The sequence below is a fragment of the Pinus tabuliformis genome, chromosome 3_2 (assembly GCF_031772625.1).
Source record: "Pinus tabuliformis cultivar Carrire ecotype Pingquan chromosome 3_2, CPIR1, whole genome shotgun sequence".
NCBI classification, from domain to species: domain Eukaryota; kingdom Viridiplantae; phylum Streptophyta; class Pinopsida; order Pinales; family Pinaceae; genus Pinus; species Pinus tabuliformis.
This window is the reverse complement of record NC_142302.1, coordinates 842388656-842403410: the sequence shown is the minus strand read 5'-3', so window position 1 is coordinate 842403410 and position 14755 is coordinate 842388656. Positions and strand designations below refer to the sequence as shown.

General features: G+C 38.9%; 1 pseudogene; it reads left to right on the top strand.

Annotated features, from left to right (window-relative positions):
• LOC149183292 (adenosylhomocysteinase-like) overlaps positions 1-10893 on the top strand; it is a 166804-nt pseudogene extending 155911 nt beyond the window's left edge.
• Positions 10894-14755: the final 3862 nt, after the last annotated feature.

Sequence of the window (14755 nt, the reverse complement as noted above, 5' to 3'; positions counted from 1 at the left end):
ATGGGATTAGACTAGAAAAGGATTCCCTCTTCAAAGGTTATGTGAGTGGAAGCTCCCACCATTCACCATTGTTTATTTCGATGGATAGAGCTAAGGAAGTGTTTTGTCTTCAAATGCGAAGGAAACAACCTTGATTTAATGCAAGAACTTCCATATGGTAACCTGGAAACTCTAATTCTCTTTATACCTCGGGGCATGCAAACCTTTTGTATGAAAGTTAAAAGCAACCAGCGTAACTCTAACCCTGTAGTTTTTTACTAACTTCAACTGCTTAAGTTAGGTGATTGGTCTAATCAACCATTTATCTTTGCAAGGGCCAAATGGCACCAGCGAAGCAAAGGAAAGGTTTCCCATCGAGAAGCTATCCTACCTAACCTCAGTAGTTCTTTAACTCCTAGGACAGTAGTTGGTCATTCCTAGCTTGCATACAAAAGGCTTTGGAGCAAAGTTGCACATGGGGCAAGCTCCCTAAAAATTGAACCTACTAATGAGAGACATCCTTATTATACGACTGGCACAAGAAATGTTTTTGCAAAGTTCAAGCTCATTAAAAAATAAACCTAGCTATGAGCATATGTTTCCCCAGAGTTCAAGCTCATTAAAAAATGAACCCACTTTCGGTAAATAACCTTTGTGATTGCATTACTATCAGCTTTTAAGCCTTGGTCATGTTCTTACCATCACCTCCACTTGATTGTTTACCCTTTTGAGGAACAGCTACAACAAGTGATTTTGTTAGCCACCTTATTTACACTGCCTTGATTAAAAAGTTCCAAACCTTACCTGGAACCAACTGCTACCCAAAAATATCACTCGTTCCTCAAAGACGAGTCTCTTTTAACCTCTTTTTAGACTCATAAAATATAAAAATATTATTGAGCAATTGACCTCTCCAGCTCATTAAAGTGATTGGAAAAGCCATCCCTCCTCTATATTTTAATCTTTTTGGACCTGAGGGATCATTACACAGAAAGATCAAGGGCTTGTCTCTTTCGGCTCGTTAAAGTGATTAGAAAAGTCATCCCTTTCATATTATTCTATACTTTTTCAAAATTAAGGGATTATAGTACGAAAAAGGATTACTAGAGTTTCCTTTCCGTCTCTTTTCAGACTCTCTAAAACTGAAAAGAACCGAGTTATGTTTGTCATTAAACTCGTTAAAACAATGTCGAAAAACTTGTTCATTACAGACAAGAGGGAGTTTCACTATCGCTAGGCTCGCTAAAACATAGCGACAGGTTTGCCCAAAGGGAAAATTATAGAACAAGCATATGTTATCCTCCTCAAGTTTGACAAAAATAAAGAGGTAACCAGTCAGCAATGACTGGGGAAAAATTGGGAAGAAAACTTGAAGAACTTCATTGGTAGCAGGTCGCTCTTGAACATGACACTTTCGCTCCATCACCATGATTGAGTTGGGTTGGGTTATTCCATTCACCGGTCATATTATCATTCGTCCTTAGTACCATCCATTTTTGGGGTTAACTCTACCGATCCATATTCAGTGTCACCGATATGTTCAAGAGAAGTCACTCAGAGAATTCACCAACCCAGCTTACGCCTCATCCATTGCAATACCTTAACTCTCCATTTTTCATGACCGCCACCCTGAACCTTGTATCATCAGATCGTTTTCACCTCCACAAAATCATTTTCTCCATTCCGTGTCGTAGATGTGGGATTCATTAAGACCCTCCTATGATGGGTCACTTCTTGTCAACATCAGCTCATTATCCAAGAAGTCTACTTAGGAACAACCATTTCAGTACTTTCAAGCTTGCATGCCTCAATGGCAAGTTTCTCACTTCCGGTGATAGGTTTACATCAATGGCCTTCGACCGAAAGATTTTGCGTGGTGTTCGACATTGACTCATATATTTACACCATGTAAATTGTACTGTAGTACCTTGAGGGTCATTATCATTATCGGTGATTCCTATCGCGCTTGTTAACAACTTAAACCATTGGCTGGTAATCAGGTGATGTCTTTCCATGTTCAACACTAGAACATCTTTTCACATGGATCGACTTGTACTCTGGGCAAAGATTGAACGAGTTTGAAGACCCTGCATCTAGTTTCATCCATCCGGGCTACAATATATTCAAGAAAATAAAGACATCAAATGTACATCATAGCTGCACAGATAATCATCTAAGCCAAGGGATGATGGCTCTATCAGAATCATCAGTCCGCCACACAAACGGTTGTCTGTCCTATGTACATGAAAATGAATTTATAAAGTTGAGCATGGGAATGCACGCCTTAGGTAGATCATGAAAATATTATGAAGATAATGTATTTTATTGTATCTTATTACAGGTCACCTTCTAGTTTGAAAAGCCTTGGATCCTCATGATAAAGCATTTCACCTGACATCAGAAGATTTACGACCTCATGCTTTAGGGGGTAGCTGTTATAGACATATTTGGGCACTGCAACCCCAATTACATATGTCCATAAACCAAGGGCTTCTAAACCCCTAAAGGAACAAGGTCAACTGATTACATCATTTCCCAGAAGTTCTCCCTGAAAAACTGCTCAGAACTGGTCAAAACTAGACCATACAGACTGCTCCATGCTAAGGGTGTGATGCATCTCACTTGTCACATGCAAAGGGTGCAATGCATACTGAAAATCCCTTCTATAGGGTGCGATGAGTGAGAGCAGACAAATGGCAGAGGCAGTTTGCTAGGTGGAAACCCAGAGAATCTTCTAGAAACTGCTCATTTGACACTTGCCTCTCTGAGTTCGCCCAGGGATGTGTAAGAGATCATGAAATCTCCAAGTGGAACCAAGAACTATCAGTGAAATGACACTAATCAAAATCCCAGAAGCTGACTCACCCACTTGCAAATATCTATATATGGATCCCTCATCCTACAGATCCAGAGGTTGGAATTTTGTATTTTGTAAGGAAGTGTTGTTGGTTTCTCTGGGAAACATTATAGTGTTTTGTGATCTAGCTTTTCATGAGGTGAAGAGCGCTTTCATGCTGGGAGGATGGCACTGGATTAGACCACTGGGTTGTAATCCTCTCTTCTACTACTTCTATCAATAAAGCTATTTGAGTTTTCCTCCATATACTTGTATATCTCTGAATTTTGTATTTGTTTATACATATGTATGGTTAATGTACATCTAATTATACATTGTTTATGGTTATAGATCTCTATGCTTTGATGGTATTTTGCTGCTTTGACTCTACAGGTGTTCTTTGAAGCGGGACAAGTGAGAAATGAGTGGCGAAAGCTCTATCAAAGCAAAGAGGAAACAAGCAAGGAGCCAAGTGAAAGACTGAGGTTGGTGCTCTCTGCTTCTCTCTCATCTATCTTTCATAAAGGAAAACACAAGTTACTTTAAACTATTTGTTTCTAAGATAGCTACCCATCTTAGTGGGACTAGTAGCTCTGAATGGACACTAGTTTTCTCGATAACAGTAGCATCACAATCATCTTCAACACCAGTTACCTGCACATCAATGAAATCATCAAAAGGGAAAGATATATATAGAAAAAGGAGGGAGAAATAACAAGTAGCCAACTCACAACAAGCACCTCATGTCCTCAACAAACCACAACAAGGTATTATCACCATAGGTAAGTATCTCCCTTCACTCTCTCATTTGCACAATGTAATCAAAAGATGTAAATATTGTGGAAGAGTTGGTTTATAAGTGAAAGGTGGCCATTTAACTTGCCCACCTTCGTTTAGTCAGTGAGGAACAAACAGTTAGTCCCCACACACATGGCAGAAGTAAAGTCAAAGAAAACAAGAATGAGGTTAGAAGCGTTTGAGACTAGGGATACCCAAAGTGGGAGATGATTACGAGGAGAGGGGAATGATGATGTGGTAGTGGGGTCCAACAGTCCAAAAATATAAACTCATACCTCAACTACTAGCACACCATCTCACTCAACTTGACCATAAGAGGAAACAAACATTGATACCCATGCACTCATGCATTCCTTTTATCAAGGCTCACTCTAGCAAAGTCACTCTCATACCTAAGGAACCTTCAGAAGAGAAAAATTTCATCTTTCTCCTACACAGGAATTCCTATAGGATCACACAGGAAATCATACAAGATCACACAGGAATCATACATGATACAGTCAGGCAGTCTACAGGATTGGCAGAGAGTAGTTTTAGAGAAGGAAACATAGGGGTTGGCTACAAAAAGCACCATGAGGAGGTAGGCTCTACATTTCCTTCCATTTTTCCAAGTGAAAAGGACAAAAAAATCTCCTAGATTGATTGAATTTGATAGTTGTGTAAAGGAATAGTTCCACAAGTGTTCCATTCCTATCTCCTCCTTAAACAAAATTCATATCATACATCTCTGCTCCTCAAAATTCACCAGACAAAATGACAGGGGGGTTTAATAGAAGGGAGCCCATCAATAGTGTGAGGATTCACCAACACCCTCTTGTGCTAGAAATCCTCACAAGGTATAATTGGATGAGGTATTTTGAGAAATTAAGGGGGTATGATGATGAGGTACCCCAATATTTCACTCTCTCCCTCATTCCACTCACAAGAACCCATGCCATTGTGGTGGTGAGAGGCCTATCCATAGAGCTCACCCATGAACTCATAAGCAGAATTACCACACATCCCCTGGGAGTGCCTTGGAGAAAGGAATACAAGGGGGATAGCCAAAATTCCAAAAAGAAATTATTTTTGGAGGAGAGGAGCCCATTGAAGACAAGAATGGAGTAAGGAGAACAAGCCTACCATACACCTGGAATTAGGTGAGCTACCACCTTATAAAATACATATCATGTGAAGGTAGGTATTGTGTGGTTTATGGATATCACTTTAGGCTTCTTGAAGAATTGAGGTTTGGAGCAGAAAAACCTCCTCATCATAGGCTCAGCATACCATACTTCCTTCTGCAATCACTAATAGATACAAGCATAAAGGTGCAGGAAGGAAACTACCAACATTTAGCCCACCATGGGTTAATTAGAATTATCATAGAATATGCCCTTCAAAACCTCAGAATTCCTATCCAATGGGCAGAGACATGCAGACAGATGAGGATATCAAAGCCCTCACATATGGTATTATCCCTATTGTCAGTGAAAAGGATGAAGAAGAGACCAAAATGGATGGAGAAGAAGCAGAGAGGGATGAAGAGGAGATAGATGAGGATGAAGAGGAAGATAAATAGGAATAAGTTGACGAAGAAACAAAGGAATATGTCAAGGAGGACACTGATAAACAAGATGAGGATTTAGAGGGAGAAGAAGAGGGTGAAGACAAAGGTGAAAAGAGCAACGGAAAAGAAGAGGTATAGGAGAAGGAGGAGTCACCCAGGGTGTCTCTAGTACCCACTGAGAAAGAGGCAGAATCTCCCCTCACTTGGCTTAACATCCCTATCAAACAAAAAGGTAAAAGACAAAGGAAAACCCCCTTATACTTCAGAACAAGAAAAAGTACAAGGACAAGGCAGGGAAAACCCCAAACTCCAACCAAGGTTCCCATTGTTATTGAGGACTCACCTAAACAGCAGGAGAAGATGGCTCCTCTTATAAAAACTAAAGAAGAAGGATCCTCAGCACAAACCTCCCCTAATTCTCCTATGACCTATGTGAGAATTTCTGTAACTAGATCTATCTCATCCAAAAGAAAATACATCCTACAGGATACACAACAAGACCTACAGGAAGCAGAGGCAGTCCTACAAGAAACTCTACTAAACCTACAGGAAACTCAAAAATTGGAAAAGGAAGGAAGTATGCAGCTAGAAACAAAGAGAGAGGACCCAGAGCTAAGGGAACCTAGTCCTCAACCTAACCTTGACTCCTACTACAGATTTATTGGGGGGGAAAGGTCATTCCAAAAAAAATTTCCATTCCATTATTCCTTGAACTTGAGAAAGAAAGAGCCAAAACACATAGATGGATGTAGATTGCCAAGTGCAAGGGAGTGGAGGACATTGGTCACATGGAGGAAAATCTCAAAGAGATGGGGAGAGAGCTAAGTAGCCTGAGGGACAGAGAGGAAGGCTAAGTTGGAGACAGAAAATGCATGGTTGAAAGGACATCTGCAAGAAAGAGAGAATCAATTGGAATCCATGGTTAGTCTATCTTTGGAAGCAATCCATTGGAAGATGCCAGCTAAGTCCTATGCATTATACCTTAAGGAATAGTGGCTACAGTTCCAAATCAAGACCCTAGCATAGAAAGGCACTATGTCATTCCAAGATTATAGACAGATCATTGATCTTTGTGATCAAAGTACATTAGAGGATAAGGCAAAGATGTATGAGTTCTACTTGCATAACATGTCTTTGACAGATATGAATTTATGGGACCCTAATGCAAAGCTGGGGGATTTACATTTGATGGATTTGGCATCATTGATGAACCATGAGGAAGCAAGGGTTGCAACAATGAATAAGATATTGGCAAAGGAACAAACTGGGCCTCTCATGATAAGAGATCAGCAGTCCAATCCAATAGCTGTCATTAGCACACATAATTTAATTGCAAATGATCCTCAACTTGCACCTAGGTATCTTGCTACCCAAGAGCAAGCAATTACAAATTTTGAGGATATGTTCAGACTATTAGGGGATGACAGCATTCAAGATTAACAAAGGAGATGGAATACTTTGACATATAGTTTGAAATCAGAGAGTAAAATTCTCCTCAAAAGATGAGAGAAGCACTGAATAGGACACCCATGTACAAACAAACCATCCAAAGTCTCAAATTTAATTGGATTGGTTTGAGACTCAGTCCACCATTACTCTTAGGGATGTTAGAAGGAAGGAAGGAAGAGAAATAAAGAAAGCAGTGGGAAGAGGTTGAAAGGAAGGCAGGATTCTATGCACAGGAAGAGGAAACCACAACAGAAGCATGGGATGTCAAGGAGGCCACTAGAGCTATGAAAGACAGGGATATTGATTGAATTGCTCAGAGCAGGGGGTGATGATGAGACTCATCATTGGGTAACTATATGGATCTTAAGTCACCTCCTAGCTTAGTCAAATCAACTTTTCTCACAATTTATTAAATGTTTTGATTATATTTTGTTTAATGAGATGAGTTAAAGTGAGATATTATTCCTAGTGGACTAATATGCATTGAATGCGGGTTTGAGAGAGAAAATCGAGGAATTTTGGCAAGATTAAGGTTTGAAACTCAAATGGGGCAAGGGAGAGAGATTGTAGGAGGTAAATCCTCCTCATTTACTCCTTCCTCATTCGAATATTACTCCATTAATCACATCAGCTCGAAGTACAAGCAGCCAAGTCATGAACATCAAAAGGCAGTCGAGCAAGTGATAGCCAAAAAGTTAGTTCATGTTGATTTTGGGAGCCGAGCCTCCCTAGATTTAAGGAAGTAGTTGGGGACTTCAATTGTATAAATAAAGACGCCTAGAACCTCCTTAGGATTCTAATTTTGGTTGTAAAAACACTAGTTATTTTTTAGCTCCGAACTTGTGGAAGACATTGCTATGTAATTTTCTGTTTTGATAATGAGAATGAGTTTTTTCATGATCGAATACTGAGTTAACTCAAAGGGCTGAAGCTCTTGGGTTATGGCCCAACCCTAGCAAGAAAGGCTCCTCTTCTTGTATCTTTATGCTTAGATTAGTTTCATAGATTCATGATTAAATTTTCCTTAGAAGCATTTCATTGCAGGCAGTGTAGATTTGATTAGTTTGTTTATTAGTTTGCTTCCATTTGTGCTTTACTTCAGTAGTAGGTCAGAAGGAAAAAGCGTCACAAAGCTATTAGTCGTTGTCTTGGCCTTACTTCTTCCTTCAGGGATCATGACTTGAAGAAAGGACCCCTATGCAGCCCCCAAAAGAAATATTTCTATTTTCTTATAGAATTTGGATTTTACTATACTTGAATCATCATTTGATCAGTTTGAAAGTGTGGGATTTAATTACCATCTCCTCCATCTCCATTCTTACAGTGGATCTTATCAATGATTCCATTTCATTCTACAATTTTCTTCATGCATGAAGTAGACAACTAGCTCATTAAACTATGTTTTTCTAGCTTATTAGAATTCTTCTTGTTTACATGTTTTTTGGAAAATATCAATGTTTGATGTAGAGCAGGTGTTTCAGAAGTAGAGAGAGATCCCATAGTAGGCAACCACCTTCCAACTTCATCCATCCATAATCATTCTATGCTTTCACCAATACCTTCACCTATTTCATCATTTTACATAGAAACTCCTCCAAACATGTTGAGCAAATCCAACCACCTCCTAACCTTGGTTTTGAGTTCTGAGTGACCCTAGCCATTTTCTCACTCCATTCCACCTACCAACCACCTTCCATAAGCCTTCTATTGCCTCCAACACCCATCATTTTTCTCTTTGTTGTATCCTGTAGAAATACAGGGAATCCTGTAGGTTTTTAGGGCATTGTGTAGGTTTTCCTGTAGTGGCCTGTTTTGAGGCCGAATTGAGGGAAAACCTCTAGGAAGCCACACAAACGTACCTAAGGGTCTCCCAAGCATCCAACCATCCACCAGAATCCCTAAGCTACCTGCCACATCACAAAAGGAGATTAGGGTTTACACTTGATTTTGCATAAAAAGAATAAAAAGAAAAAACAGATTTATTGCATTTGTTTACATGCACAGTAGTGATGTTGATGTTTTGAACTTCCATGCTTAGGATAGTAGCATTTCATACATCTTAGCTTGGAATTCTTGTAAAGCATAGTCTCTCAGCAGTTAGTTAGAGAATGATGTGCTTTTAGCATAAGATTTTAATCATTTTCCTTATTGCAGTAGACAAGCTTTCTCCAAGAGTAGATTTCTCTTTCTCTTGTTAGCAATCAAGCTTATTTTGAATCCATAGAAGTTTGGCTTGAAAGCCCTAGTGGTCTCTCGCCAGCTGAACAGTGCAAAAATTCATAACCATCACTTTTACTTGTGTATACAACACTGTCACCTCCAAGTTTGTATGAACCCCAGGTTGATATATTAAAGCTTGTAGCTCTAGGAGTTGTAGCATTCTTGCTACAATATTGGTGCTCATCAGTTTCCAGGGGGGCGTGGTGGGGATGTTGAGATCTCGTCTAGAGTTTTTGAAATGGGATATTTCTTATATGCTGTGATTTGGATTTGGACTCATGCCTCATTTCTTTTTCACTTGTTGTTTTTTAATAGATGTTTTCAAGTAGATGTATGATTTTCGAGATCTAGTCAGGGTGATTTGAAGTAGGATCTTGTCTAGGTGTTGTGGTTTGGATTTGAATTTTTTTCTCATTTATTTTTGACTCACACTTTTCTAGTGGATTTTTTTTTGTTAAGATCTTGTCAGGGTGTTTGAGATGTGGAATCTTGATTAGCTGTTATGGTTTTGGTTCTACCAATGAGTTTTGTGGTTGTTTTAAAGCAGTTAGGATCTCATCATCAAACTGTTATACCAATTTATAGTATAATATGATAAATTTCATACCTCTATTTATCACTTTTGACAGTATTATATTATATCTCTTTAGAGCATTAGGAAGTATCTTAATCTTAATGTTAATCTTAATCATGCAATACCAGCTTCCTGATGATGGATCTGATATGTCCTTGGAGGAATTTTGGTCTCATTCATGATGTTATGAGTTGCACTGCTCTAGATAGTTGCCTTGATTCATCAGTGTCATTGAGATCACATCATGATGCTTTTGGTATAGTTAGCTTACATTCCATTACATTTTAGGATTCACTAGTTTCCACTACATTTAAAAAAAAAAAAAAAAAACAGTTTTCAGGGTGTTGAATCAATGTGAGTTCATGGTGGGTGTAGAAGGATATTCATATTTAAAATCATGGACCTTTACATATAGTCAATTATCTGGTTATTATGTGTTAATATTAGCTAAGGTTTTGAAGGTTGATTGTACTTGTATTGAAGTTTTGAATTATTGTGAATTATAGTTCCAAGGCCAAATTTCTCAGATCTTTTCTTTCTTCAAAATTTTTCTATTTGAGATGCAGTTTGTGTTGATTGTGATTCTCCTTCTTTTTTTGCAGTTTGAAACCTTGTATGGATGTAGGCACTCTCTCCTAGATGGTCTTATGAGAGCCACAAATGTCATCATTGCTGGTAAGGTTGTTGTTGTTTGTGGGTTTGTGATGTTGGCAAGGGTTGTGTTGCAATCTTGAAAGTACCTGGAGCTAGGTTCATTGTTAGAGATTGATCCTATGTGTGCCTTGCAAACGCTTATGGAAGGCCTTCATATTCTCACCCTTGAGGATGTAGTTAGCACTATTGATCTCTTTGTGACAACCACTAGAAACAATGACATCATCATAGTAGATCACATGAAGAAAATGAAGAACAATTCCATTGTTTGTAACATCGACCACTTTGACAACAAGATTGATATGCAAGACTTTGAAACTTTCCCTGGTGTTAAGAAGATTACCATCAATCCTCAGACTGATAGGTGGGTGTTCCCTAACACCAACAATGGCATCATTGTTCTTGTAGAGGGACGTCTGGTGAACTTGGGTTGTGCAATTGGCCACCCAATTTTTGTCATGTCTTGCTCCTTTACAAACCAGGTAAATATTTCTAATGCCTTACAACCATTTCTTGTACATACTAGATTACTCAAGCATACCAATCCCTTGATTATATTGTTGCATATGATCCATTGCTACATAGGTGGATGCTCCATAGATGGCACATAATCTCTACGTTTTGGTACAGATCATTTATCAATTAGAGCTCTGGAATGAGAAGAAATCAGGGAAGTATGAGAAGAAGGTGTATGTGCTTCCTAAGCATCTAGATGAGAAGGTGGTTACTTTGCACTTGTCCAAGTTGGATGCCAATCTAACAAATATTTTTCCTAATCAAGCAAAGTATATCAATGTGCCTGTTGAGGGACCTTACAAACCTGCTCACTACTGATATTGAAAAGATCTGACGTTTGGGATGGCTTGTTGGACGAGTAGCAAATGTCCTCGTTGTTTCCAAATAAAAGAAACTGCAGCATTTATTTTTGCCAGTTCCATTGTTTTAAGGGACTTTACAAGCCTCCTGACTACATACTGAAGAGATGACATTTTGGGTGAGACCTGCTCGGTGAGTATCAAATAGTAATTCTCCTCAACTTATAGATATTTGACCTCTCTTTGTCGGCATCTCCATTGTTTGGGTAGAATTATAATAAAAATTTTCCATAACTCTTCACATAATTCTTTAAAGTTTTCTAGCTCAATGGAACAGTGCCTCCCTTACAAGCAGGAGGTTGGAGGTTTGATTCCACTATGCGCTAACATGGATTAATCAACAATTTTGTAGTTTATTTTCAAATAAATGTGTTTTATATTGATTTATTTCAATGGTGAGATATTTCTGGATTCATTGTTTTATATTGTCTCTAGAGAGACAAAAGTGATCTTTAAATAAAAAATTTATTGTCTCTAGAGAGATAATAGCTAGTTTTAAATACATATTGTCTCTAATCCAAGTGTTGTCTCTAGAAAGACAAAAATGAAATTTTCTCAAGAGAGAAAAAAAAGAAATTGCCTCCTAAGAGACAATAATGCTTGTGTTATATATTGTCTTTATAGATGTTAGAGTCGGTCTGTTCAGCCCTCCGTCAGAGATCAAAACCTCTTTTGTTACATTTCATTTTTGGTGTCTCATTCAGCTCAATCATCTGCATTCCATTAGGAGCATCAATCTTCTGACGAAAGGGTCTTGTCTCCATACTTCCCTCATGTCATGTACCTGCTGGTTCGTGTCTGATCATCAAAGTTCATCAAAGTCAATTTTACAGTCATTATGGATGGTCTTTTGGTCAGCCAAGAGTCATTTCAGTTATTAGGTCTAGGGTTTCACAAATTTTGTCTTCAAAGTGTCCAATAATGCCAGCAGGCACATGAGGATGTTCCTAATAAGTTTCCATTCCAAAATTTTCATTATCAATAATGCTTGAAAATGATTCTTCTTCAAAACTCTATTTTGAAGAAGAAATCGTCAAATTTATTGTTTGTAATAAATATGTAATTTTTAAAGTTTTTCAGTCATGGAGTATTTTAGGCGTAGCCCTAGTCATCCTTTGCCGAAATCCAATGCCAACCATCCCTGCAAAAATTGACAAAAGTTTCATCATTCAAGTCAAAAAAGTCAAAATGGAAACAAAAAACAGAGTTTGTATTAAAAGTGAAAACTGCCAAATTCAAAACATAAGAAAGTGGGTTGTTGCAAAACAAAAATCAAATTCATGACTATACAAGATATTTTCACCATTCAAGTGTCATTTGCACACAAGAAGTTGTCAAAGACCCTAAGCAAAATTGTGCAGGAGCGAAAATTTATGTTTGAGGCTGGGACTGTGTATTGGAGTGTTGCGCGGTGCACATACAGGTCACGGCGCACTGGGTTATGCGCGCGGTGCACAGAGCCAACAACCAGTTTTGTCATTGCCTTCACTCCCATTTGCCCCGAGTAAGTTCGATTGACCTTGCAATTGCTATTGAATAGTGTTTGGTGTGGTCTTGAAGTTTGACTTGGGGAATTTAAATGTTGAAATTCAAACCCTGTCCTCTTATGAAAACTGCTCTTAGGGTTTGAATTTGAGTTTTGAAATTTTACTTTGGTGCTAAAATAATATATCCCTTGTTTCCTTTTCCTATCACTGTAATCATATTATCATTTCCAATCCCCTATTCCCTTATGATCCCAAGTCACTCATTCCCCACTTGTCCCTATCCCTAAACCCTACAATTTCACTTTTCCATATCAAACCCCAGATTCCTAAATACAGTCAAGTGACTGTTATTACTTTGACTGTAATTACATACACCCGTTGTCCATATTTCCCACAGTCCTTTCCTATTTGGCACACATTTGGCAATTGGAAACAAAGCACCAAATTCTCATTTTCAACAAGTCAAACATTCACTTGGCATAGACTTGTAACACCATGACAGACACTGAGTCATCATATGAACAAGACAGTGATTCTCACACAGAACTTCATGCACCGAGGAAGCCTCGTAAGGGTGGCAGACATGTCAGAGAAGAGCCCACCTCATTGACTGAATTGCAGGCCTACCCACTTGCCATGGCTTGTTTCCAACAGCAGTCATGCTTTCAGTATTGTGAAATGATTGCTCAGATTCAGCATCATCACGAGTTGGCTCGGTTGTTTGTTTTGCATTTTGCATAATGGTCAGCTAACTCTTGCTGGTGTAAATTTCACCTTAACACCAGAGACCATTTCTCAAGCAACGGGAATATCGAATGTAGGTGAGGAGTGGAACAAAAGACAACAAGTAGAAAGAGTACATTATGAACCATACAACAGGCCCATCTACGTGAAATAGCTCAGCTTCCCATTCAGGTTTTTGAAACAATCCTATGCATCGTTGATGAGACTCATTATCAGATACTTCAGTTGTGAGGGCTACTTCTCACGCCTCTATGCATACCATATCAGATTATTGATGCATTTCACGAGAGTGAAGATGATGAACATTCCATATTTCATGTGTTGAAATATCGAGAGGATGACTACTCTTGTGTAGAAGAAGACTCCTAAACAACAGTACAACAGTATTTACCATTATGCGCTCATCAAGATCATTGTTGTACATCAGCTTGGCTTGCAGGGTATCACATGGGAAGACTTCATTTCCCGTGAGTTCTTCACAGCTTCAGCAGCTCATCAGGAGGTTGTCCATGATGTGGGTGAACCTTCACATTAGTATGGAGGTCAGGAGGTAGAGACTACTAGTGTGCCGACATATGTCACCTATCAGAGAGGCATGAGAGGATTGTTTGCAGCAGCCCGACGAGTACTATCTCCACCTGGGGTGGAAGGGGTCTCGTTGCCATCATCAGCAGCATAGGTACAGGTAGAGGACAAAGGCAAGAAGCCTATCTAGGATGAGGGCCCTTTAGGAGGCCAAGACACTAATTTCATACTTATTGATGATGATGTGAGCTCTCCTAGCTCAAAGCTGAGGGAGATTATTCAGCAGCAGAAGGTCGAGATAGATGCATTGACCAACAAGTTGCAGAGAGCTCAATGGGTCATCAACTATTTGGAGCAGTGAAACAAACAACTGGAGGATCAGCATACAGTCATGGAGTTACAAAGCATTCGACAAAACCGCCAAGCTGCCCAAAGGAGGAGGATAAAGTTCACTTTATTGGAGCAAGAGATAGAGGCTGATCGAGAGATTTGGCTTGAGAGGGTCAATATTCAGCTTGAGAAGCTATTGGCGAAGGAAAACAAAGACAAGGACATTCTCAGGCACATGAAAAATCATTATTAGGCATGAACTCATGTTTGCAAAACAAGGATCAAAATCCTGAAGGCAAGACTAGGAGGGCACTAAAACGATGCAAAAGGCATGATAGGCTCAAAATCTTGGCCAAAGCTTCTTTGGCTGAGCATGATACTTGATGATGGACTTTCAGTCCAAATTTCAGCAAATTTGGAGAAAATTTGGTCAATTTTGAATTTTTTGGTTTCAAAACAGATTTTTCTGCCCAACGCGTAGCGCCACTTGGCGCGCTCTTATAATTGGGAGATCCTCTGGATGAAAACTTTGTATTTCTAGATTTGTTATGAAAATTATGCATTTTCATTAATTACCTAAGTATTTCATCAAGTTATGGGTTGCCTAAAGGGTCAAAACACACAAAAAATGACCTCTTTGCCACCTTTTGCACCCACAGGAAGCAGTGTTGGGAGATTGGATTTTTGAAGGGGCAAATGGACACCAAATCCAGAAATTCCACTTGGGTTGGAAGT